Here is a 24,775-nt window from a genome sequence, read left to right on the forward strand (position 1 = left end):
TTCTTTGAGCAACGTTTTATAATTCTTGTTGAAGAGATCTTTCACCTTCCTGGTTAGCTGTATTCTTGGGTATTTTATTCTTTTTGTGGCCATTATGAATGGGATTGTGTTACTGATTTGGTTCTCAGCTTGGATGTTTTGGTTTATAGAAATGCTACTGATTTTTATACATTGATTTTATATCCCAAAACATTATTAAAGTTGTCTATCAGTTATAGGAGCCTTTGGACAGAGACTGAGGGGTTACAGAGTCATATTGTTTGCTAAGAGAGATAGTCTGACTTCCTCTCCTTCTATTTGGATGCCTTTTATTTCTTTTTCTTCCCTGATTGCTTTGGTTAACACTTCTAGTACTATGTTGTATAGGAATGGTGAGAGTGGGCATCCTTGTCTTATTCCAGTTCTCAAGGAAAATACTTCTAGCTTTTGACCATTTAGCATGATGTTGACTGTGGGTTTGCCATAGATGGCTCTTATTATTTTGATGTATGCTTTTTTGATGCCTAGTTTGTTGAGGGTTTTTAACATGAAGCGATGTTGAAATTCATCAAAAGCCTTTTCTGTGTGTATTAAGATGATCAAATGGTTTTTGTTTTTAGTTCTGTTTATGTTATAAATCACATTTATTGATTTGCATATGTTGAACCCATCTTGCATCCCAGAAATAAAACCTACTAGATTGTCAGGGATTATCTTTTTGATGTGCTGTTGGATTTGGTTTGCTAGCATTTTGTTGCGGACTTCTGCATCTATGTTCATTGCTGATATTGGCCTGAAATTTTTTTAATTTTTAAATTAAAAAAAAATTTTTTTTTTTAAATTTTGCCTCTGCCAGGTTTTGATATCAGAAATTTACTGTCCTCATAGAATGAGTTAGAGGTGAGTCCTTCCTCTTTGATTTTTTATGATGATTTTGATAGGATTGGTACCAGCTCTTTTTTATATGTCTGGTAGAATTTGGCTGTGAATCCATCTGGTCTAGGGTTATTTCTGGTTGGTAAGTTTTTTATTACTGATTCGATATGGGGACTTATTGGCCTGTTCAGGTATTCAATTTCTTCCTGGTTCAATCTTGGGAGGTTTTTTGTTGTGATGAATTTATCCATTTCTTCTAGGTTTTCTAATTTGTGTGCATTGAGGTGTTCATAATAGTCTCTGAAACTTTTTTGTGTTTCTGTGGGGTTGGTAGTAATGTCCCCTTTGACATTTCTGGTTGTGTTTATTTGGCTTTCTCTCTTTTTTCTTTTAGCCTAGCTAGTGGTTTATCAATATTATGTATTCTTGAAAAAAAAAAAAAAACAAGTTTTAGCTTCACTGATTTTTGTATGGCTTTTCATGCCTCAATTTCATTCACTTCAGCTCTGATTTTGGTTATTAACTTTATTCTGCTAGCTTTGGAGCTAGTTTGCTCTTGTTTATCTAGTTCCTCTAGGTGTGATGTTAGGTTGTTAATTTAAGATATTTCTACTTCTTCGATGTAGGCATTTGGTGTTATAAACTTTCCTCTTAACCCTGCTTCAGCTATGTCCCAGACACTCTAGTATGTTGTATCTTTGTTTTCCTTAGTTTCAAAGAATTTCTTGATTTCTGCCTTAATTTTGTTGTTTACCAAAAAGCCATTCAGAAGCAATCTGTTTAATGTCCATGTAATTGTATATAGATTTTCTTTTCTTTTCTTTTCTTTTGAGACAGAGTCTCACTCTGTTACCAAGGCTGGAGTGCAACGGCTTGATCATAGCTCACTGCAGCCTCAACCTCCCCAGGCTCAGATGGTCCTCCTGCCTCAAATTCCTGAGTAGCTGGAACCACAGGCATGTGCCACCAAGCCCAGCTAATTTTTGTATTTTTTTGTAGAGATGAGATTTCACCATGTTGTCAGGCTGGTATCAAACTCCTGGGTTCAAGTGATCCTCCCTCCTTGGCCTTTCCAAGTGCTGGGATTACAGGCATGAGCCACCACAAATGGCTACTAATCATATGGTTTTGAGAGATCTTCTTGGTATTGATTTTTATTCTTATTGTGCTGTGGTCTGAGAGTGTGGTTGGTATGCTTTCATTCTTTTTAAATTTGCTGAGAATTACTTTATGGCTGAGCATGTGGTTGATCTCAGATTGTGTGCCATGTACAGATAAAAAGAATGTGTAGCCTAGTGTTGTTGGGTGGGATATTCCATAGATGTCTGTTAGGTCCATTTGGTCACATATCAAGTTTAGATTCTGAATATCTTTGTTAGTTTTCTGCCTTTATGATCTGTCTAACACTGTCAATGGCGTATCAAAGTCTCTCACTATTATTGTGTAATTATCTACAAACTCATAGGTCTCTAAAAACTTGTTTTATGAATCTGGGTGCCCCAGTGTTGGATGCAAAAATAATAGGATAGTTAAGTCTTCTTGTTGAATCTAACCCTTTATCATTATGTAATGAATGTCCTTCTTTGTTTTTTTCTTTTTGGTTATTGTTGGTTTAAAGTCTGTTTTTTCTGAAATGAGAATAGCAACCCCTGCTCTTTTTTGTTTGCCATATGCTGGATAGATCTTTTTCTGTCTTTTTACTTTGAGCCTATGGGTGTCATTGCATGTGAGACGGTCTCTTGAGGACAGCACACAGTGGGTCTTGTTTCTTTATCCAACTTGGTACTCTGTGCCTTTTAAGTAGGAGCATTTAGCCCATTTATATTCAAGGTTAATATTGATATGTGCAGATTTGAAGTTGTCATTGTGTTGTTAGCTAGTTCTTATGTAGTCTTGATTGTATGGTTCCTTTATAGTGTCAGTGAGCTATTTACTTAAGTGTGTTTTTGTGGCAGCAGGGGTTAGTCTTTTGTTTCTGTGTTTAGCACTCTCTTAAGGACTTCTTGTAAGGCAGGTCTGGTGGTAACAAATTCTCTTAGAATTTGCTTGTCTGAAAAGGATTTTATTTCTCCTTTGCTTATGAAGCTTAGTTTGGCTGGATATGAAATTCTTGGTTTGAATTTTTTTTTAAGGATGTTGAATATGGGCCCCTGATTTCTTCTGGCTTATGAGGTTCCTGCTGAAAGGTTCACTGTTAGCCTGACAGGCTTCCCTTTGTAGGTGACCTGGCCCTCCTCTCTAGCTGCCTTCAATATTTTTTCTTTTGTGTTGACCTTTGAGAATCTAATGACTAAAATAAATTTTCTATTATCAAGTTGAGATTATATAGTTTCTGTTTTGTTCATCTTTTGCTGTTTTTCTACATCTGTTTTTCACCTATTAGTCATTTCACTTCTCTATTTAGGGACAAAAGAGGACAAAAAGGTTTGCTTCTTACTTTAGGCTTATGTCATGGAACCTTACATTATAATCCTAATACTTCAATGTTATAGATTGAATAATATTTTAATATTATGGCTGAATAGAAACAGCTCAGGTCTGCAGCTCCCAGTGAGATCAATGCAGAAGGCGGGTGATTTCTGCATTTCCAACTGAGGTATCTGGCTCATCTCAATGGGACTGGTTAGACAGTGGGTGAGCCCATGGAGGGCAAGCCGAAGCAGGTTGGGGCGTCACCTCACCCAGGAAGCATCAGGGGTTAGGGAACTCCCTCCCGTAGCCAAGGAAAGCCATGAGGGACTGTGCTGTGAGGAATGGTGCATTTCGGCCCAGATACTACACTTTTCCCATGGTCTTTGCAACCCACAGACCAGTAGATTCCCTTGGGTGCCTATACCACCAGGGCCCTGGGTTTCAAGTACAATACTGGGTGGCTGTTTGGACAGACACTGAGCTAGCTGCAGAAGTTGTTTTTCATACCCCAGTGGTGCCTGGAATGCCAGTGAGAAAGAACTGTTCACTCCCCTGGAAAGGGGGTGCTGTAGCCAGGGAGCCAAGTAGTCTAGTTCAGCGGATACCACCCCCCACTGAGCCCAGCAAGCTCAGATCCACTGGCTTGAAATTCTCACTGCCAGCACAGCAGTCTGCAGTCAACCTGGGATGCTCAAGCTTGGTTGGGGGAGGTGCGTCTGCCATTACTGAGACTTGAGAAGGTGGTATTCCCCTCATAGCATAAACAAAGCCTGGGGAAGTTCGAACTGGGCGGAACCCATCACAGCTTGGCAAAGCCTCTGTAGCCAGACTGCCTCTCTAGATTCCTCTTCTCTAGGTGCGGCATCTCTAAAAGAAAAGCAGCAGCCTCAGTCAGGGGCTTATAGATAAAACTCCAGTCTCCCTGGGAGAGAGCACCTGGGGGAAGCGGTGGCTGTGGGCACAGCTTCACCAGATTTAAATGTCCCTGCCTACTGGCTCTGAAGAGAGCAGCAGATCTCCCAGCACAGGGCTCGAGCTCTGCTAAGCGACAGACTGCCTCCTCAAATGGGTCCCTGATGCCCATGTCTCTTGATGGGCAGACACCTCCCAGCAGGGGTTGACAAGACACCTCATACAGGAGTGCTGTGGCTGGCATCTGGTGGGTGCCCCTCTGGGATGAAGCTTCCAGAGGAAGGAACAGCAGCAATCTTTGCTGTTTTGCAGCCTCCGCTAGTGATAACCAGGCAAATAGGGTCTGGAGTGGACCTCCAGCAAACTACAGCAGACCTGTAGCAGAGGGGCCTGACTGTTAGAAGGAAAACTAGCAAATAGAAAGGAATAGCATCAACATCAACAAAAAGGATGTCTACACAAAAACTCCATCGGAAGGTCACCAACATCAAAGACCAAAGGTAGATAAATCCATGAAGATGACAAAGAACCGGTGCAAAATAGCTGAAAATTCCCAAAACCAGAATGTCTCTTCTCCTCCAAAGGACCACAACTCTTCAGCAGCAAGGGAACAAAACTGGATGGAGAATGAGTTTGATGAATTGACAGAAGTAGGCTTCAGAAGGTGGGTAATAACAAACTTCTCTGAGCTAAAGGAGCATTTCTAACCCAATGCAAGGAAGCTAAGAACGTTGACGAAAGGTTAGAGGAATTGCTAACTAGAATAACCAGTTTAGACAAGAACATAAATGACTTGATGGAGCTGAAAAACACGGCATGAGAACTTAGTGAAGCATACACAAGTATCAGTGGGTGAATTGATCAAGCAGAAGAAAGGATATCAGAGATTGAAGGTCAACTTAATGAAATAAAGTGTGAAGACAGGATTCGAGAAAGAAGAATGAAAAGGAACAAATAAAGTCTCCAAGAAATATGGGACTATGTGAAAAGACCAAACCTACATTTGATTGGTGTACCTGAAAGTGATGGGGAGAATGGAACCAAGTTGGAAAACACTCTTCAGGATATCATCCAGGAGAACTTCCCCAACCTAGCAAGACAGGCCAACAATCAAATTCAGGAAATACAGAGGACACCACAAAATACTCCTTGAAAAGAGCAACTCCAAGACACATAATCATCAGATTCACCAAGGTTGAAATGAAGGAAAAAGTGTTAAGGGCAGTCAGACAGAAAGGTCAGGTTACCCATAAAGGGAAGCCCATCAGACTAACAGTGGATCTCTCTGCAGAAACCCTACAAGCCAGAAGAGAGTGGGGGCCAATATTCAATACTCTTAAAGAAAAGAATTTTCAACTGAGAATTTCATATCTGGCCAAACTAGCTTCATAAGTGAAGGAGAAATAACATCCTTTACAGACAAGCAAATGCTGAGAGATTTTGTCACCACCAGGCCTACCTTAGAAGAGCTCCTGAAGAAAGCACTAAATATGGAAAGGAAAACCAGTACCAGCCACTGCAAAAACATACCAAATTGTAAAGACCATCAACACTATGAAGAAACTGCCTCAACTAACAGGCAAAATAACCAGCTAGCATCCTAATGACAGGATCAAATTCACACATAACAATAAGGCTAAATGCCTCAATTAAAAGACACAGACTGGCAAATTAGATAAAGAGTCAAGAGCCATCAGTGTGCTGTATTTAGGAGACCCATCTCACGTGCAAAGACACACTCAGGCTCAAAATAAAGGGAGTTTACCAAACAAACAGAAAGAAAAAAAAAAAAAGCAGGGGTTGCAATCCTAGTCTCTGATAAAACAGACTTTAAATCAATAAAGACCACAAAAGACAAAGAAGGGCATTACATAATGGTAAAGGGAGCAATGCAACAAGAAGAGCTCACTATCCTAAATATATATGCACTCAAAACAGGAGCACCCAATACAGGAGCACTCAGATTCACAAAGCAAGTTCTTAGAGACCTACAACGAGACTTAGACTCCCAAACAATAATAGTGGAAGACTTTAATACCCCACTGTCAATATTAGACAGAAAATTAACAAGGATATTCAGGACTTGAACTCAGCTCTGGACCAAGTGGACCTAATAGACATCTGCAGAACTCTCCACCTCAAATCAACAGAATATACATTTTTCTCAGCACCACTTTGCACTTATTCTAAAATTGACCACATAAGTGGAAGTAAAACACTCATCAGCAAATGCAAAACAACAGAAATCATAACAATCTCTCAGATCACAGTACAATCAAATTAGAACTCAGGATTAAGAAACTCACTCAAAACTGCACAACTACGTGGAAACTGAACAACCTACTCCTGAATGACTACTGGGTAAATAATGAAATTAAGGCAGAAATAAATAAGTTCTTTGAAACCAATAAGAACAAAGATACAATGTACCAGAATCTCTGGGACACAGCTAAAGCGGTGTTTAGAGGGAGATTTATAGCACTAAATTCCCACAGGAGAAAGCAGGAAAGATCTAAAATCGACATCCTAACGTCACAATGAAAAGAACTAGAGAAATGAGAGCAAACAAATTCAAAAGCTAGCAGAGGACAAGAAATAACTAAGATCAGAGCAGAACTGAAGGAGATAGAGACACGAAAAGACCTTTGAAAAAATCAATGAATCCAGGAGCTGGGTTTTTGAAAAGATCAACAAAAAAGATAGACCACTAGCCAGACTAATAAAGAAGAAAATAGAGAATAGACACAATAAAAAATGATAAAGGGGATGTCACCACTGATTCCACATAAATACAAACTACCATCAGAGAATCCTATAAACATCTCTATGCAAATATACTAGAAAATTTGGAGGAAATGGATAAATTCCTGGACACGTACACCCTCTCAAGACTAAACCAGGAAGAAGTTGAATCCCTGAATAGACCAATTACAAGTTCTGAAATTAAGGCTGTCATTAATAGCCTACCAACCAAAAAAAGCCTAGGACCAGACAGATTCACAGCCAAATTCTACCAGAGGTACAAAGAGGAGCTGGTACCATTCCTTCTGAAATTATTCCAAACGATAGAAAAAGAGGGGCTCCTCCCTAACTCATTTTATGAGGCCAGCATCATCCTGATACCAAAGCCTGGCAGAGACACAACAAAAAAAGAAAACTTCAGGCCAATATCCCTGATGAACATTGATGTGAAAATCCTCAATAAAACACTGGCAAACTGAATCCAGCAGCACATCAAAAAGTTTATCCACCACGATCAAGTTGGCTTCATCCCTGGGATGCAAGCCGGGTTCAACATATGCAAATCAATAAACGTAATTCATCACATAAACAGCCAATGACAAAAACCACATGATTATCTCAATAGATGCAGAAAAGGCCTTCGATAAAATTCAACACCCCTTCATGCTAAAAATTCTCAATAAGTTAGGTATTGATGCAACATATCTCAAAATGATAAGAGCTATTTAGGACAAACCCACAGCCAATATCATACTGAATGGGCAAAAGCTGGAAGCATTCCCTTTGAAAACCAGCACAAGACAAGGATGCCCTCTCTTACCACTCCTATTCAACATAGTATTGGAAGTTCTGGACAGGGCAATCAGGCAAGAGAAAGATATAAAGGGTATTCAAATAGGACGAGAAGAAGTCAAATTGTTTCTGTTTGCAGATGACATGATTGTATATGTAGAAAACCCCATCATCTCAGCCCAAAATCTCCTTAAGCTGATAAGCAACTTCAGCAAAGTCTCAGGATACAAAATCAGTGTGCAAAAATCACAAGGATTCCTATGCACCAATAACAGACAAAGAGAGAGCCAAATCATGAGTGAACTCCCATTCACAATTGCTTCAAAGAGAATAAAATACTTAGGAATACAACTCACAAGGGATGTGAAGGTCCTCTTCAAAAGGAACTACAAATCACTGCTCAAGGAAATAAGAGGACACAAAACAAATGGAAAAACATTCCATGCTCATTGATGGGAAGAATCAATATTGTGAAAATGGCCACACTGCCCAAAGTAATTTATAGATTCAATGCAGTCTCCATCAAGCTACCATTGACTTTCTTCACAGAATTAGAAAAAACTACTTTAAATTTCATATGGAACCAAAAAAAAAGCCTGTATAGCCAAGACAATCCTAAGCAAAAAGAACAAAGCTGGAGGCATTGCACTACCTGACTTCAAACTATACTACAAGGCGACAGTAACCAAAACAGCATGTTTCTGGTAATAAAACAGAAATATAGACCAATGGAACAGAACAGAGGCCTCAGAAATAGCACCACACATCTATAACCATCTGATCTCTGACAAACCTGACAAAAACAAGCAATGGGGAAAAGATTCCCTATTTAATAAATGGTGTTGGGAAAACTGGCTATCCATATGCAGAAAACTGAAACTGGACCCCTTCCTTACATATTATACAAAAATTAACTCAAGATGGATTAAAGACTTAAACGTAAGACCTAAAATGATAAAATCCCTGGAAGAAAACCTAGGCAATACCATTCAGGACATGGGCATGGGCAAAGACTTCATGACTAAAACACCAAAAGCAATGGCAACAAAGGCCAAAATTGACAAATGTAATCTAATTAAACTAAACAGCTTCTGCACAGCAAAATTAACTATCATCAGAGTGAATAGGCAACCTACAGAATGGGGGAAATTTTTGCAATTTACCCATCTGACAAAGGGCTAATATCCAGATTCTACAAAGAACTTAAACAAATTTACAAGAAAAAACCCCATAAAAAAGTGGGCAAAGGATATGGACAGACAGTTCTCAAAATAAGACATTTATGTAGCCAACAAGCGTATGAAAAAAAGCTCATCATTACTGGTCATTAGAGAAATGCAAATCAAAACCACAATGAGATAGCATCTCACACCAGTTAGAATGGTCATCATTAAAAAGTGAGGAAACAACAGATGCTGGAGAGGATGTGGAGAAATAGGAATGCTTTTACACTGTTGGTGGGAGTGTAAATTAGTTCAACCATTGTGGAAGACAGTGTGGCGATTCCTCAAGGATCTAGAACCAGCAATACCATTTGATCCAGCAATCCCATTACTGGGTATATAACCAAAGGATTATAAATAATTCTCTATAAAGACACATGCACATGTATGTTTATTGGGGGAACTGTTCACAATAGCAAGACTTGGAACCAACCGAAATGCCCATCAATGATAGACTGGATGAAGAAAATGTGGCACATATACACCATGGAATACTATGCAGCCATAAAAAAGGATGAGTTCATGTCCTTTGCAGGAACATGGATGAAGCTGGAAACCATCATTTTCAGCAAACTAGCACAAGAACAGAAAACCAAACATCGCATGTTCTCACTCATAAGTGGGAGTTGAACAATGAGAACACGTGGACACAGTGAGGGGAACATCACACACTGAGGCCTGCCAGGGGGTGGGGGGCTAGGGGAGAGATAGCATTAAGAGAAATACCTAATGTAGATTACGGGTTGATGGGGGCAGAAATCCATGAAGCCATGTGTATACCTATGTAACAAACCTGCACATTCTGCACATGTATCCCAGAACTTCAAGTATAATGATAATAGAAATAATAAAAGAATAAGGCCCAGACAGGTGGAGAGATGGCAGGATATGCGGAGGAGGTAAAGGCCTGCATTTCTATTTTGTCATTAATTTCTTTTTGTGGAAATAGTTACATGACTTCTGCTTTATGATAGCTGAATTGGTGTATGGCTGAAGGAAACTGTTTAGCAAAATGGATAAGATTCTGGATTATGGAGCATGCTTCTTGGCTTCAATTCCCAGACCTGCCATGTGGCAGCTGGGTGATTGCTGTAGGCTGGAAAATGAATACTCGGAGAATATTCATGTCCTAATTCCTGGAACCTGTAAATGTTACCTTATATGAAAAAACAATCTTTGTAACATGATTAAGTTAGGGTTCTTGAGATCGGGGAGGTTATTGTGGATTATTAGGTCGGGCTGTAAATGTAATCATGTATGTCCTTTTAAGAGGGAGTTGGAAGGAAATTTTGCAGACACACACACACACACACACACACACAGAGAGAGAGAGAGAGAGAGAGAGAAGGAGAGAGAGAAGGTGGCAAAGTGAAGAATGGGGCAGATTTCGAGTTATGCAGCCACAAACCAAAAAACTCCGGCTGCCACCGGATTCTGTAAGAGGCAAGGAATGGATTCTCTCCGAGAACTTCTGGAGGAAATATGGCCTTGCTGACACTTTGATTTCAGTCCAGTGATACTGATTTTCCATCCTCCAGAAATGGGACAGCATAAATTTCTGTTGTTTTCAATCACCAAGTTTGTGGTAATTTATCATAGCAGCCATGGACACTGAAGCAGTGATTTTAGGCAAGTTAAAGTACTCCACATTAACTCAGTTTCTTCAGTTGTAAAATGTAAATAATAAAATTCTGTAACTCACAAGGTTCTTATGAAGATTAAAATTGTATTTATGTATTTATGATGCAAGATAAATATATGTATATGACTTTAATCCTCACAATAACCCATGTGAGATAGATATTCTTATTTATTTGCACACATATTAATTATATATGTATGTTTCTCTTGAACATTCTACACACACTCCTGGAGGCGGAGTATTCTAAGGCCCTAGGGACCTGCGGTACCATAAATTGAAGAAACCTAGATCTGTAGATTACCATATGGAAGAAAGCTATCCATTGCTGGGAACACCTGTATGGGATTAACACGAGAATAAATAGAGGTTTACTTCTGTCTATTGTGATAAGCCATTAATCTGATGGCTTACTGTTACAGTAGCTAGCATTATGCAACTAATACAACTACGGAGTTATTTGCACTTGCATAAAGTGAAAAGGTCACCAGCCAGATTTTCTAGACCTTATATCTTGTTTGTAGAGAGTTTGTCAGGGAAAAAATTGTTGATGTGTACCTAACAATTTTAATCTTGAAGTTACTGGAAGAAAATGAGCACAGAATCCATAAAGGGCATTTTCAGAGAGTCACTTTTCTGATTCCAGTTACACTCTAATTAATATCATGAAGCGTTAGCAAACGAAGTAAGGAGCAATTATTAGCTATCAGATTCTGGTTTTGGGAGAGAAATGATGGTATACTGTGCATAATTTTTGCATCATTAAAAATTAAATCCCATGAGCATAATGACTCAAACATCAAGCCCTGACAATATCTGCAGATGATAAACTGTGGTATGTAAGAAAGCAATTTACTAGGTAATGATGCAATATTTTCTGTATTTAGACAGAATTTTGCCCAAAAAGGCAAAATGATATTTTATATCACATTATTTCCAGTCAGAGATTAGCAGAAGAATAACAAAAATTACTTAGTGGTATTCACTTTTATATTCAAGGTAATTTAATGAGAAAGGCATACATTTCTTTGGCAAATAGACTCATTGTTGAAGCTTACTAACCTTCATGACCCTACTAACTGTGTGAACTTGAGCAAGTTTCTCAACCTCACATATTTTCAGTTTCACCACCTGTCAAAATGAGATACTCTGCCTTAGCTCATCAAACTTTTGTGCAGATTAAATGAGATGACATAGTTAGAACACTGAACACTGAGTCGAGCGCATTGTAGACACATCATGAATGTTAGTTCCTTTCTTCCTTCTTTTTTCCATGTTGTTGAGCTCTCTTCCTGAGGAGAGTACCTAAAATGAGATTCTGATACTACTGCATAAAACCAAGCTCACAGGATGAGTCACAGTGGGAATCAAAAACTCCTGACTAAAATCTCCTAGGAGCTCTTAAAGACATATCTGTGAGATTTCTGAGCTCCAAGCCAGTTACTGATACCACATACCGCCAGCCTTTTTGGAGGTTGCTAAGATTTCCAAGAGGATGGAAGACTTACTGGCATTTGTGTCTGTCTTCTTTTTTTTTCTGGGAGTTGTCATAATTCCCTCAGTGATGATTTTATGTCTTCAAGAAAATGAAATGTGGCTTATGTATGAGACCACTCAGAGTATTAGGGCATGCACTAATGAGAACAAGATCATGGATTTGATCTTGATCAATTCCAGACCCACAGCACTGCCATCCTAATCTCTGACTGGTCATCACACAAAGGTTTACTCTAGCTCCAAGTTGGGACTAGGAGTGAGACTGTGGCTGGTGACCATTAACTGGTGATGAATGACTATCTCTTCTTGAATGGAGCTGGTGATTTCCGTTACTCTAATCAACTGATTTGTCCTCTGCATTCCTTGGGTTTCTTCCTGTAAATGGGATTAGCCATCTTTGCCTTACTAACATTCTTCCTTGAAAATCCTCAGGCAAACCAAACTACCTGTACCATTCACTGTCATTAATAATGTTGTATCTGGTCCCATGCCTGTCATATGGCAGTGTCCAATAAGTGTTTGCCCTTCCACTGTGTGAGGAGACATCTTGGTGTAGTGGAAATTGCCCAGGCTTTAAAGCCAGAAACATCCATGTTCCCATGCTCATTCTGTCACTTACTAGCAAGGAGGTCTTAGGTTACTTCCCTGGAACTCGACTTCTTCATCTGCAAGGGGGGGATAATAACACTAAATCTATAAGGTTACTTTTAGGACTAAATAAAATAATATATAAATATTACTCCTTTTCTCATTCTTCTTAGCTCCTAAGCTATATCACATAATTATATATGATATTATCAAAATAATATAAAGGAATATGCTGTGGTTTAGTCATGAGGAAATTAATGAACTATTGTAAAGGGTATGCAGAATTTCTCTGTTGCTTCTCAGAAGCTTTATGTATTTCAGAAATTTCCTACATTTTTGTGGTTATTGGAAGTGACCTTTCTTGTTTTCAAGCATCGTATACATGCATATTATGTTTATTTAAAAAACATTTAATCTTTTGATTTGTAAAGGGAGAGGGAGTATGCTATATGTTCAGTCCATCATCTTGAAACTTGAAGTTCTATGCTTGCAAATGTTTTTAGCTTCTTAATTTTCTTATTTTACTTGAATTTCCTCTTAATTAAGAAGGTTGTGCATAGTAGCAGTGTTGGGGCAGTGTGGTGCTGAGAAAGAGTCATGGGTATATTAACATTTTTATTTATACAATGTGAGGTGGAAAGAAAAAGAGAAAAATTATGCATGAAAGCAGAATGAAAAGAGATTAGAAATAATGAAATAGTTCCCTTCAGACATTCAATATTTGAAAGAAGGCTTAAGGCTTAGGGGTTTCCAAAGAGGTAACAAGATAAAAACAAAGAGAAAAAACATTGGCTTGAAATTCAGGGGATGGAAACATCTTCCCAGTTCTGCCATTCCCACTTGGTCATTTGGCCAGCTGGCATCAGGTCTCTGGGCCTTGGTTTCCTTCTCTGTAAAATGGTTGTGAAGGAGGGCTATTACTCAGATGGTTTTAATTGTCTTGTTCATGTCTTGCAACAATTAAATCAACACCTGATTCATCAAAGCTCTGGGGAATTCCTTGCTGGCGGTTTAAAAATAGAGTTCTGTGGAAAAAAACAAATGACGAATCCAATATATGAACATGCCATTTTGTTTGAAAAGAGAGAATGAGAGTGAAATGCTAGAAACCAAAGATGCTAGACTATTTTTAGCAGGAATATTAATATAGAAGTAGTAAACTGTGAAACTTTAAGTTTGGCATGACCTAGCCACAAAAAAGGAGATCAATCACACTGAGCAAAAAAAAAATAATCATATGGAAACAGTGTCCATTTTTAACAGTGACTGTCTGCCTCACCACCTTTGTGGTAATAAGGTAGATATAAACAAATTGATTTTTGAGAAAATGAGGCCAACTCACCAAATGTTTAATTTATATATATACACACACATGCATACAGCTACAAAAACTGTAACTGAATACCAATAACTAAATATGACTTGTCCATGTGGAGACTGTGCCTAAGTGTCTTATCAAACAATGAAACATACAAGAAAAATTGAAAGTAGAGTGCTTTTTGAGTAAAAGAGGGTTAGACATGAGGACACTGCCTTATATCTTTGAATATCTTATATCTCTTTGTGTCTTTGAAGATTTGTTTTTGTATTATACTATTAATGGAAAGAGTAGAACAGAAAGGGGAATATGACCCAAGTTTATTCTTCCTTGCTCAGAGTGAGGAAATAGCAGCTTTCAAAAGGTAAAAGCCAAAGAATTTGAAATAGGTGGAACAAAAAAGATTGATGATTGGAATAAATGGAGATTTCCTTAATTTTTTATTCAGCAGATATTTACCAATGGCCTATTATGAACCGTACCCTAAAAGCTTCACAAAGGAAAGTGAATGGGCAGAGAGGAATTTGATGTTTCTAAAAGACATGTGTGACCTGATGTGGAATTAATATACCAATATGTGAAATTTCCAGGAAGTAAGAGAATGTAAGTGGGCAGCGAGGAGTAAAGGTGAGTAAAGGTGTGTGGTAAATGAGATGGGGGCGGGGGGAATGACACCTCCGGAAACCATACGGGAAGAGAATATGAAACGCAGAAATGTTTTAGATAAAAATGTCATGAGCATTGGCAAAATAATTAGAAGCTGGGCTGCCAGAAAGCAATGGAAAAGAATATGATTAACATAAAAATGTATTGACAGGCTTGAAGGAGTTATTGTGATGATCACCCCTGGAATTAAGGCACCATGGAGGAGCTAACTGGAATGAGACTGCAGAGCTACAATGGGCACAATACAGTATACATTGTAATGAAGGAGGAAGCACACCTTTATTTTTGGTAAGAAAAGAGCATGACTCTTACTTGCTGTAAACAGGAGAACTTGAACTTACAGAAGGTGAAGAGGAAAGGAACCAACATTTTTTGGCCTTACTGTCTTTAAGCCACTTGACATAGGTCACCTCATTAAGCATAACAGCTCTAGGATATTATACCCATTTTGCATAAGAAAAAAACCAAAGCTCAGAAATTTTAAGTAATTGGCCAAGATCACACAGCTAGTAAGTGGCAGTGCTGGAATTCCAACTCAGGTGCACCTGCTTTAAAAGTAAGCAAGGGTGTAGCAGTCAAGATCAGACCAGGAGACCAAAACCACACCGATTCATTTTACTGAATTGAATATTAAAAATTGCATTAAAGGTGTTAATGAACTGAAAATGCAAAAAGTGAACATTAAGATAATCACAGAGGTGGCAGCTTCGGTAAGCAGTGACAAGGCATTGGGTTGGGGGAACAAATGTCTGCGAGGAGGTTGAAATTGTCAAACCTAGGAGCTCGGAGGAAAGGCCCCCTGGGGCTGGAACCCAGAACTCTGGGGAAGATGCACTCCTTGCTGGTGCTGGTGTCTACGAGAGCGTGAGTCGAGGCTGTTTTGTAATTGCTGGAAAAACTGCAAACTGGAATCAAATCCTGCTACAGGAGCAAGTTGCTGCTGCCAGGGTGAAGAAACGCTCCTGGGGTGATGCCCATAGCAACATGACGCCGACAGGACAGGCAACTCCCTTCCACCCTCCGGCTTCCCTTAGTGCCCCCTGTTGGCGGAGTCTAACAAAGCAGCTGGCAAGGTGGTTCTCAGAATTCCTGCCCCATCACAAAGCCCAGCACAGAAGGGTGGGTCTGAAGCGGGATATGTAGCCTGATGATTGGAACAAAGAACAGAGGCTAAGGAAAACAGTTTCATTATCTCCCCCATAACAGTTCAGAAGAGTTTTATGCTTAACAGAAGGAAAGACAGATTTTAATACTGGCTTTGGAGGAAGGGACATAAACAAGTTACGTTTCACTGATTTCTGCGAATTCGTGCAAAATTAAAACTACAGAATACATTGGAAAGAAATATAGCTTTAGAATCTCCAAGCACATACAGAACTGCTTTACTTAGGCGTTACATAAATACAAACGCATATTAATTACCCTGTTCAGTGAGGTAGAAAAAAGACAATTAATTGTTTAGCTGCTGAAGATTCTTTATTATTAGGACAGAAGGACAATTAGCTTTAAAAGCATTGCTCAGAACATGTATTTTTTTTCCCCAAATGTTGCTTTTTTTTTTTTTTTGAAACAGAACAAACCAAGCCCTTTCCCTCAAGAACTGCATTGTGAAGAAAGCAAATGCTAAGTAGGAATTAGAAAAAAGAAAACATGCCCAAAGCCCATGGGAATGACAATTCCTGGTTAACTGTAAAAAATAGGGAATGTAATTGAGACAGATGACCAGATTTAGGAAAAATAAACCTCACCATTAAAATCTAATTAAATATTTGCATTTCAGCATTAAGTTTCTTCTCAAAAGTTTTGTGAGCAGCGGGGTGACAGTGAAGATTATTGACTATAATTTGCCGAAGTTTTTTAAACTAAATTAGTTTCGTGCAATGTATGGAAGGTTTACTCAGCCGCACTTATCCAGCGGCTGCTTTATTATTCTTTTAAAGTGAATCATTTATAACTGTTCTCAGAGATTTTTTATCAGCCACTTATCTCCTTCAACTGGACTTGTGATGCCAAGGGATAAAATGAATTGCTGGCTAATATTGTGAGAATTAATCAGACCACAACAGCAGGAGAGTAATGACTTACTTACAGTCAGATATTTGCATTTGGCAGTAAAATCACAACAAAAATATAAGGATGTTTAACCTTTTGCTTCGACTGGAGCACGGGAACATGTTGGCAATACAAAAGAAATACAATAATCGTGTGTTTTAATTTTGGGTGTTTACCTAATCTGAGGGATTTATTTATTCTAGGAAGAAAGCTCTTATTTGATGTGAAGATTTTTTTTTTTTTCATTTTGCAGCAACTTAAATTGGTCTTGTTTCCTGAGATTTTTTTTTTTTTTTTTCTGTTAGAGATCTTTGGACAGATGAACTGAGCCTTTTGCCCCTCATCTCACCTTTCTCCAAAATATGCTGGTTCTGTTGTCTTTGTTTCCTTTCTGTCCCTTGTCCCCTTGGTAACTTAGAAGAAAGGAGTGGCACAACCAAGACCAAGGGTGGCAACGTTACTGCTGCTATTCTGTTGAAATGATTTCATTCACTGCTTGTTCTCTTTTCTTAGAGTCTGGCATTTTCAAAAAATAGGATTAGGTTCTTAGTTGCTATATAAACACTAAAGAAGGTATGCAATGAGAAATTATTTCCTGATTTGAGTCTATAAATCAAATGCTTTGGAGAGCATTTCCTATAATCAGAAGCCACTTTCTTCAATTTATATGTCTGTATCAGTGTGTTAATGGCATCCATTACTGTTTGGTTCTGGTAAGTTGTAGAAAGGTGTCCTCCTCAGTAACTGTATGGTTTTTGGCCTTTTCTGGATACATGCCCATGTGTATGTCATATATATATGTTAGTGTGCCTGTTCACACTAACACACATATTTTTTCCCTTTTCAGAAGTCGTGTAGTATCTAAGTGGGAATGCTAAGTAGGAATTAGAAAAGCACATAAACTCAAAGAGACCTAAGTTTAAATCCCTTTTAAAGGCTATTTCCTGGTCATGTTATTCACCTCTTGGAACTTTATTTTCCTCGTGAATAAAATGAGGATTACAAACCTACCTTGCAGAGTTGTTGTGAGGATTAGAGATTATAAATGAAACGTGCCTGACACTTGCTCAACAAATGATAGTAGTGATTGTTCCTATAATCCACAGATAATCAGCACCGTTGGATTTCTTGCACTTCTTGTGGGTTTCTGGTTAGAGCAAAGAATAAAGCCTGTACATTTGCCTGGAGCAGTCCATGGATCGTAGCTTTGGAAAAGTCTAAACTCTGAGTCTACCTTCAGACTGGTAGCTCTAGTCAAGGACAGGGAGCCCCCACACAAAGTAGAATCTTGTGCATCTTGTTTTATAGTCTTTCTGAAGTCTATCTTCCTAATTTCCAGAGCAATTTGCTTTTCCTTCTAAACTTCTCAGGGGCAGAGACTGTGTTTTAGTTCTTTACATCACTAGAGCTGATACACAGTAGGTTCTTTTTTTTTAAATTTTTTTTTTTTGAGATGGATTCTCACTCTGTCGCCAGGCTGGAGTGCTGTGGCATGATCTTGGCCCACTGCAACCTCCACCTCCCAGGTTCAAGTGATTCTCCTGCCTCAGCCTTCCAAGTAGCTGGGACTACAGGCGCGTGCCACCACACCCAGCTAATTTTTTGTATTTTCAGTAGAGATGGGGTTTCACTATGTTGGCCAGGGTGGTCTCGATCTCTTGACCTCGTGATCCACCTGCCTCAGCCTCCCAAAGTGCTGGGATTACAGATGTGAGCCACCGGACACACAGTAGGTTCTTAGTAAATGCTGAGTGAAATGAATGAAATGACTATACTGAGTGTTTTTTTTTTTTTTAAATCCCAAACTGTCAGTGATATCAGTACTCTTTTTCCAAGATGCCACTCACTTCTGCTTTGCTATTTTGCTAAGAAACTGGTTGTTTGACCTTTGCAGAATTTGATTTGGAATAGGATCTAGGGATGCCAAATGGGTTGCACCTTGTGTACCAACACTACTGGGAGCAGATCTCTATTGGATTGTCATCCAACCTTTAGTTTGAAAGAATGGCAGTCAGTTAGTGGTGGCTGTCACAGACCTGGGAGTGGGGAGAAAATATGTCATGTATTTACTCTCCTTCGTAGAGTTACTTCTTTTACCCATTAGAATTTTAAACCTCTTTGAATGTTTTCCTTGCATTTCATCAGCCTGGCTGGTTGGAGTGGAGGGAGATTGAAAGGATGAGAATCCCTGAATCTCATTCTTTCCTCTAGCACTACTTGAATGTCACTGTTGTAAAGGATGACCCTCTTTATTCACAAGGAGACAACACTGGCTTTAGGATATCTCTTACGGCCAGAGGCTGGGCAAATGTCCTACTATCAGGTCAGTATCTGATGATGTCTGAGTGGGGATCAAACTTCTTAAAGTCTTCTGTTGAGAGTGAAAAGGAAATGTCCAACGTAACAACAGACAATGACGTCACCTTCCATTTTGGCAAAACCTGGACTTAATTTGGAATCCTGATCCAAAATCCTTACTGATGTTAGGGAGGTTATTTCCTTGAGCTCCTATCTTCATTAAAATGGGAATAGAAATATCAGACTTATCATAGGCATAGGGAAGGTACAGAAGGAATTTCTTGTTATAGTGTAATTCCAAGGTATATTATTATTATTATTTTGAGACGGAGTCTCACTCTGTTGCCCAGGCTGGAGTGCAGTGACGTGATCTCGGCTTACTGCAAGCTCCACCTCCTGGGTTCACGCCATTCTCCTGCCTCAGCCTCCGAAGTAGCTGGGACTACAGGTGCCCGCTACCATGCCCGGCTAATTTTTTGTATTTTTTTAGTAGAGACGGGGTCTCACCATGTTAGCCAGGATGGTCTCGATCTCCTGACCTTGTGATCTGCCTGCCTCGGCCTCCCAAAGTGCTGGGATTACAGGCATTAGCCACTGAGCCCGGCCAGGATATTATTATTATTGAAACTAGGTTAATCTTTTAAAATACAAATGATTCATGTTGTAAACAATTCCAACAATACAAACAAATAATGGGAAGAAGAAATCAACTCAAATCACACCACTCAGAAACGACGAGGCATAACATTGTGATACGCATCTTCCAGAAATCTCTCTTCAGGATAAATCATAAGATACCAACAAACTTAGTGACTTATTTTATTCAACTGAACAATACGTTCATAGATATCTTTCTATGCCAGTGAATTTTAATTTACATAGTATTTCTTTTTAACTTTTCATTATGGAAAATTTCAAACATACAAAAACATTCAAAATATTATATAATCCCCCATGGATCTATTATCTAATTTTGTTCCATCTGTATCTCTCTTTCACTCCTCACCTCATCACTGGATCATTTTTAAACAAATCCCAGACATTGTATCTGTATTAGTTTCCTAGGGCCGTCGTAACAAACTATCACAAACAGAGTGTCTTAAAACAACCGGAAGTTTATTCTCTCACAACTAGGAGGCCAAAAATCTGAAATCAAGGTTTTGATGGGTTGGTTCTTCTGGAGGCCTTGAAGGAAAACCTGTTCCATTCCACTCTCCTGGCTTCCTATGATATTGACCATCCTCAGTGTTTCTTGGCTTGTGGCTGCATCTCTCCAATCTCTGCCTCCATCCACATGGGCTTCTTCCCTGCGTGTGTCTGTGTGTTTCTCTATGTCCTCTCCTTTGTTTTTAATAAGGACACCAGTCATTGGATTTACAGCCCACCCTAAACCCAGGATGATTTCATCTTGAGATCCTTAAATACATCAGAAAATATCCTATTTCCAAAGAGGATCACATTCTGAGGTTTCAGGTAAATATGAATGTTGGGGGGACACTATTCTACCCACCTATATCTGAAAACTAATGTTTTATTGTCTGAATATGCCACGGTTTTTAACCTATCATGCTAATGACAGTACTGGTTGTTTCTGGTTTTTTAATGAAGCATACATCTTTTCACTCTTGGGTAAGATGGCTGAGTCAAAAGGATTTACATTTTCCATTCTGATACACGTTGACAAACTATTTCCTGGAAGAATCATACTAATCTGCACTCCCAAAAGTACACCAACGCTGGATTTTGTCCATTTCATCCATTTGATAAATGGGAAATATTTTTATTTTTATTTTTTTTCAATTTTAAATGAGTGGGAGTGACTTTTTTTTTTTTTTTTTGAAGAAAGAATATGCAACAGTGGTGGAAATGAGAGAGAAGGACAGCTAGGAATGCTTGAATGCTGAGGCTCAAAAGTGATTCAGATCAAATCATTTCCACCACTTGTATCAAGAAGTTCAGGGGAAAAGCAATAGAGAAATGCTATTAATCTTCTATATGTAGGGTATATACATTACACTATGGGATGCTTATAGTAGAAAATGAATGCCCTGCAGATCAAGGAAATAACCTCTTTAAGTTTCTGCGGACAATTGTAACAAAATGTTCAATCTAAAGGAATTATTATTGCCCATTGGAGGTCACTTCTTTAACCAAGGGGCAATACATATTTCACAGCCAGGTCGTACATTAGGCTTTTGTTCATTTTGAAAAAAGAAAAAAAAGTCATTCTAGGTATTCTCCTATCATCACTCAGACCTAGTAAGTGAGCTAACAGAATTGTAGGGCATGGCCAATTCTCTGGCTAAAAGTCAAAGGACCTTGGGGACTAGAATCATCAAAAAGGATAGTTTAAGACTTAAACAAAGTCATGCTTTATCCCATATTTTACTTTATTTCCGTTAATAATTTAGATTTAAATATATAAATTTTTTGTTTTTTAGTTACCAAAGTAATGCATGTTCATTTATAATATTTAAATGTTTAAGGTACTACATAGAGTAGAAAGTGAATGTCCCCTCATGTCACCCTGTGGTAGATAATTTGGGATGAATATACGTTCCCAGGTTTTTTCTATACACAAACATAATAATTATTATTATTTTTTACAAAATTGAGCTCATGTTGCCCTGCAATTTTCTTTTTCCACTTATTCATACACCTTGCACATTTTTATCATGGAAGTATATGTAGATCTATTTCATTTTAACAGCTGCAGTGTATACCACTAGAGGGATACATCATTTCCCTACAGATTTGGTTTGTTGCTGATTTTTCACTGCTGCAAACAGTGCTTCACACTATTTGTGTAGAATTGCACATTTTTTGCAGGTATTTCCATAGGTTCCATTCTTAGATGAACAATTGCTGAATTCTTTTCACTTAACATGGGAGCTAAACATTGGGTACTCCTGGACATAAAGATGGCAACAATAGACACTGAGGACTACTAGAGGGGGAAGGGAGAAAGGGGGGCAAGGGTTGAAAAACTGTTTGGCACTATGGTCAGTACGTGGGTAACTGGATCATTTGTACCCCAAACCTCAGCATCATACAATATGCCCAGGTAACAAACTTGCATGTGTACCCCTGAATCTAAAATGAAAGTTGAAAAAGAAAAGAAAACCCAAATGTGCAGCAAATTTTTTTAAAAAAGCAAAATAACAATGCAACAATAAAAAATAACATAAAGTTAAAAAATAGTAATGGATACTTTACACATTGATACATTTTTTCAATTTGTCTCCCTTCCTCCCTCCTCACAAGAAAGGTTGGTCCAGGATCTGTTCCCACTAATGATGCCTTCAAGTCCCTGATATTTCCTTTTTTTTTTTTGTAAATTGGGCACTGTCTTTGATTACATGAAACTAAGGCTTCTAAAGTTCACCAAAGACTTCAACTTTCTCTCTAGGAGACACTTTTTGAGTCCATGTCATTCTTCCTTGGCCAGGAGTCAGACTGGTCTGGTAGATGCCCCATGAGACAGAGCACCCAAGACATCCATCTGACCACCTGGAGGATTTAGGGACATTCCTGTTACAGGAATGGTCAGTGCTGGATCAAAAGCCTAAGAGCAGTCCTTAATTTTGTACTCTTGGGCTCCTGGAAGGCAGCACAAATACTCTTCACCTAATAGGCTGTGTAATAATGATGACAGCAAATACCTAGTGCATGTCTACTATGTGCCAGGCATTATACATATTTCATCCAGCTTCATCCTCACTGCAAACCTGAAATGACAATATTATCCTATTCATTTTACAGATGGGGTCTCTAAGACTCAGAGAGATGAAGAGACTTTCCCACAAAACTACTAAGCGGCAGATCCAGGATTTGTATCCATTGTCGAACCCCAAAGTCCAGGTTCCTTTCACGATCCAGGGCTCTGTCAACAGCAGCACCTTCAGCTCAGGCTTTCATTGGGTCATAATGGGCTACTATAGTTCTCCGATGGGGGTTTTGAACATATCACCTGATTTTTGAAATTAAACACTATCTCTAACATTTTTTTCCTTCTTTCCTTCACTCATTCACTTATTCACTCATGAAATATTTATTAAACATATGTCATGTGCCAGGTAAAAGAAGTGTGGTTCCTTCCCTTGAGGATCTCAGAGTTCAGCAAAGGTATAACCCTGATGTTTACAGCAGAGACATAACTGTTATAACAAGGAATGTATTCAGGATGTCCTGGTGTGGGGAAAAGAAAGAGAGATCAGATTGTTACCGTGTCTGTGTAGAAAGAAGTAGACATAGGAGACTCCATTTTGTTCTGTACTAAGACAAATTCTTCTGCCCTGAGATGCTGTTAATCTGTAACCTTACCCCCAACCCCGTGCTCTCTGAAACATGTGCTGTGTCAACTCACGGTTAAATGGATTAAGGGCGGTGCAAGACGTGCTTTGTTAAACAGATGCTTGAAGGCAGCATGCTCGTTAAGAGTCATCACCACTCCCTAATCTCAAGTACCCAGGGACACAAACACTGCGGAAGGCCGCAGGGACCTCTGCCTAGGAAAGCCAGGTATTGTCCAAGGTTTCTCCCCATGTGATAGTCTGAAATATGGCCTCGTGGGAAGGGAAAGACCTGACCGTCCCCCAGCCCGACACCCGTAAAGGGAATATGGCCTCGTGGGAAGGGAAATACCTGACCGTCCCCCAGCCCGACACCCGTAAAGGGTCTGTGCTGAGGAGGATTAGTTATAAGAGGAAGGCATGCCTCTTTGCAGTTGAGACAAGAGGAAGGCATCTGTCTCCTGCCCGTCCCTGGGCAATGGAATGTCTCGGTATAAAACCCGATTTTACATTCCATCTACTGAGATAGGGGAAAACCACCTTAGGGCCGGAGGTGGGACATTCGGGCAACAATACTGCTCTGTAAGGCATTGAGATGTTTATGTGTATGCATACCTAAAGCACAGCACTTAATTCTTTACCTTGTCTATGATGCAGAGACCTTTGTTCACGTGTTTATCTGCTGACCTTCTCTCCACTATTATCCTATGACCCTGCCACATCTTCCTCTCTGAGAAACACCCAAAAATGATCAATAAATACTAAGGGAACTCAGAGGCTGGCGGGATCCTCCGTATGCTGAACGCTGGTCCCCTGGGCCCCCTTATTTCTTTCTCTATACTTTGTCTCTGCGTCTTTTTCTTTTCCAAGTCTCTCGTTCCACCTAATGAGAAACACCCACAGGTGTGGAGGGGCAACCCACCCCTTCACCTGGGAACCCAGAAAGGAAGCATCTATTTCTGCCTCCAGCAGTCAGGAGAAGCTTTGCAAATTAGGTGACATCTGAATAAAGATAAATCCTTCATCTCCCACAAAACATCCCTTGATGCAGCTTTCAAAAACTGGACAGGATCAGACCAGCAGTTTGACTTTTGAGGAGAAAGGAGCAAGGATAGTGTTTCAAATGGAAAAATGTTATCCTTTTTATCTGATAATAAAGTTTAAAAAATTTAAATAATGAGATGAAACTAATACCTCTGGTAAGTTGGCTGTCTGACTTTATGCATCTTTCAATCCCCCTCCATGCACAATTCTATTATAACAATCTTCTAAAATTTGCTTTCTTCACTCCAAAATAAATAGAGGTTATATGTGAATACATTCCTTACCTTTAATCTTTTAAATAGGAATATACTATTTCAGTATATGGACTTGTCAAAATTTATTTGTTCAATATCAATGGACACTTTGGTGGGTGCTGATTTTTTATATTGCAAACAACACTACAAAGATCTCTCTATATATACTGCTTTAGAACCTTAAGACTTTG

The 24,775-nt window shown here is 39.0% G+C and overlaps 1 long non-coding RNA gene across 1 annotated transcript in view; it reads left to right on the forward strand.

Moving 5' to 3' along the window:
• LOC134756936 (uncharacterized) overlaps positions 1 to 16,409 on the forward strand; it is a 58,191-nt gene extending 41,782 nt beyond the window's left edge. The window contains exons 2-3 of the long non-coding RNA XR_010130425.1: positions 14,430 to 14,605; positions 14,796 to 16,409. This is a non-coding gene — a long non-coding RNA (uncharacterized lncRNA). The remainder of the gene's footprint in view (positions 1 to 14,429; positions 14,606 to 14,795) is intronic.
• The last annotated feature ends 8,366 nt before the right edge of the window (positions 16,410 to 24,775 follow it).

This window comes from Gorilla gorilla, chromosome 13 (genome assembly GCF_029281585.2).
Source record: "Gorilla gorilla gorilla isolate KB3781 chromosome 13, NHGRI_mGorGor1-v2.1_pri, whole genome shotgun sequence".
Taxonomy (NCBI): Eukaryota; Metazoa; Chordata; class Mammalia; order Primates; family Hominidae; genus Gorilla; species Gorilla gorilla.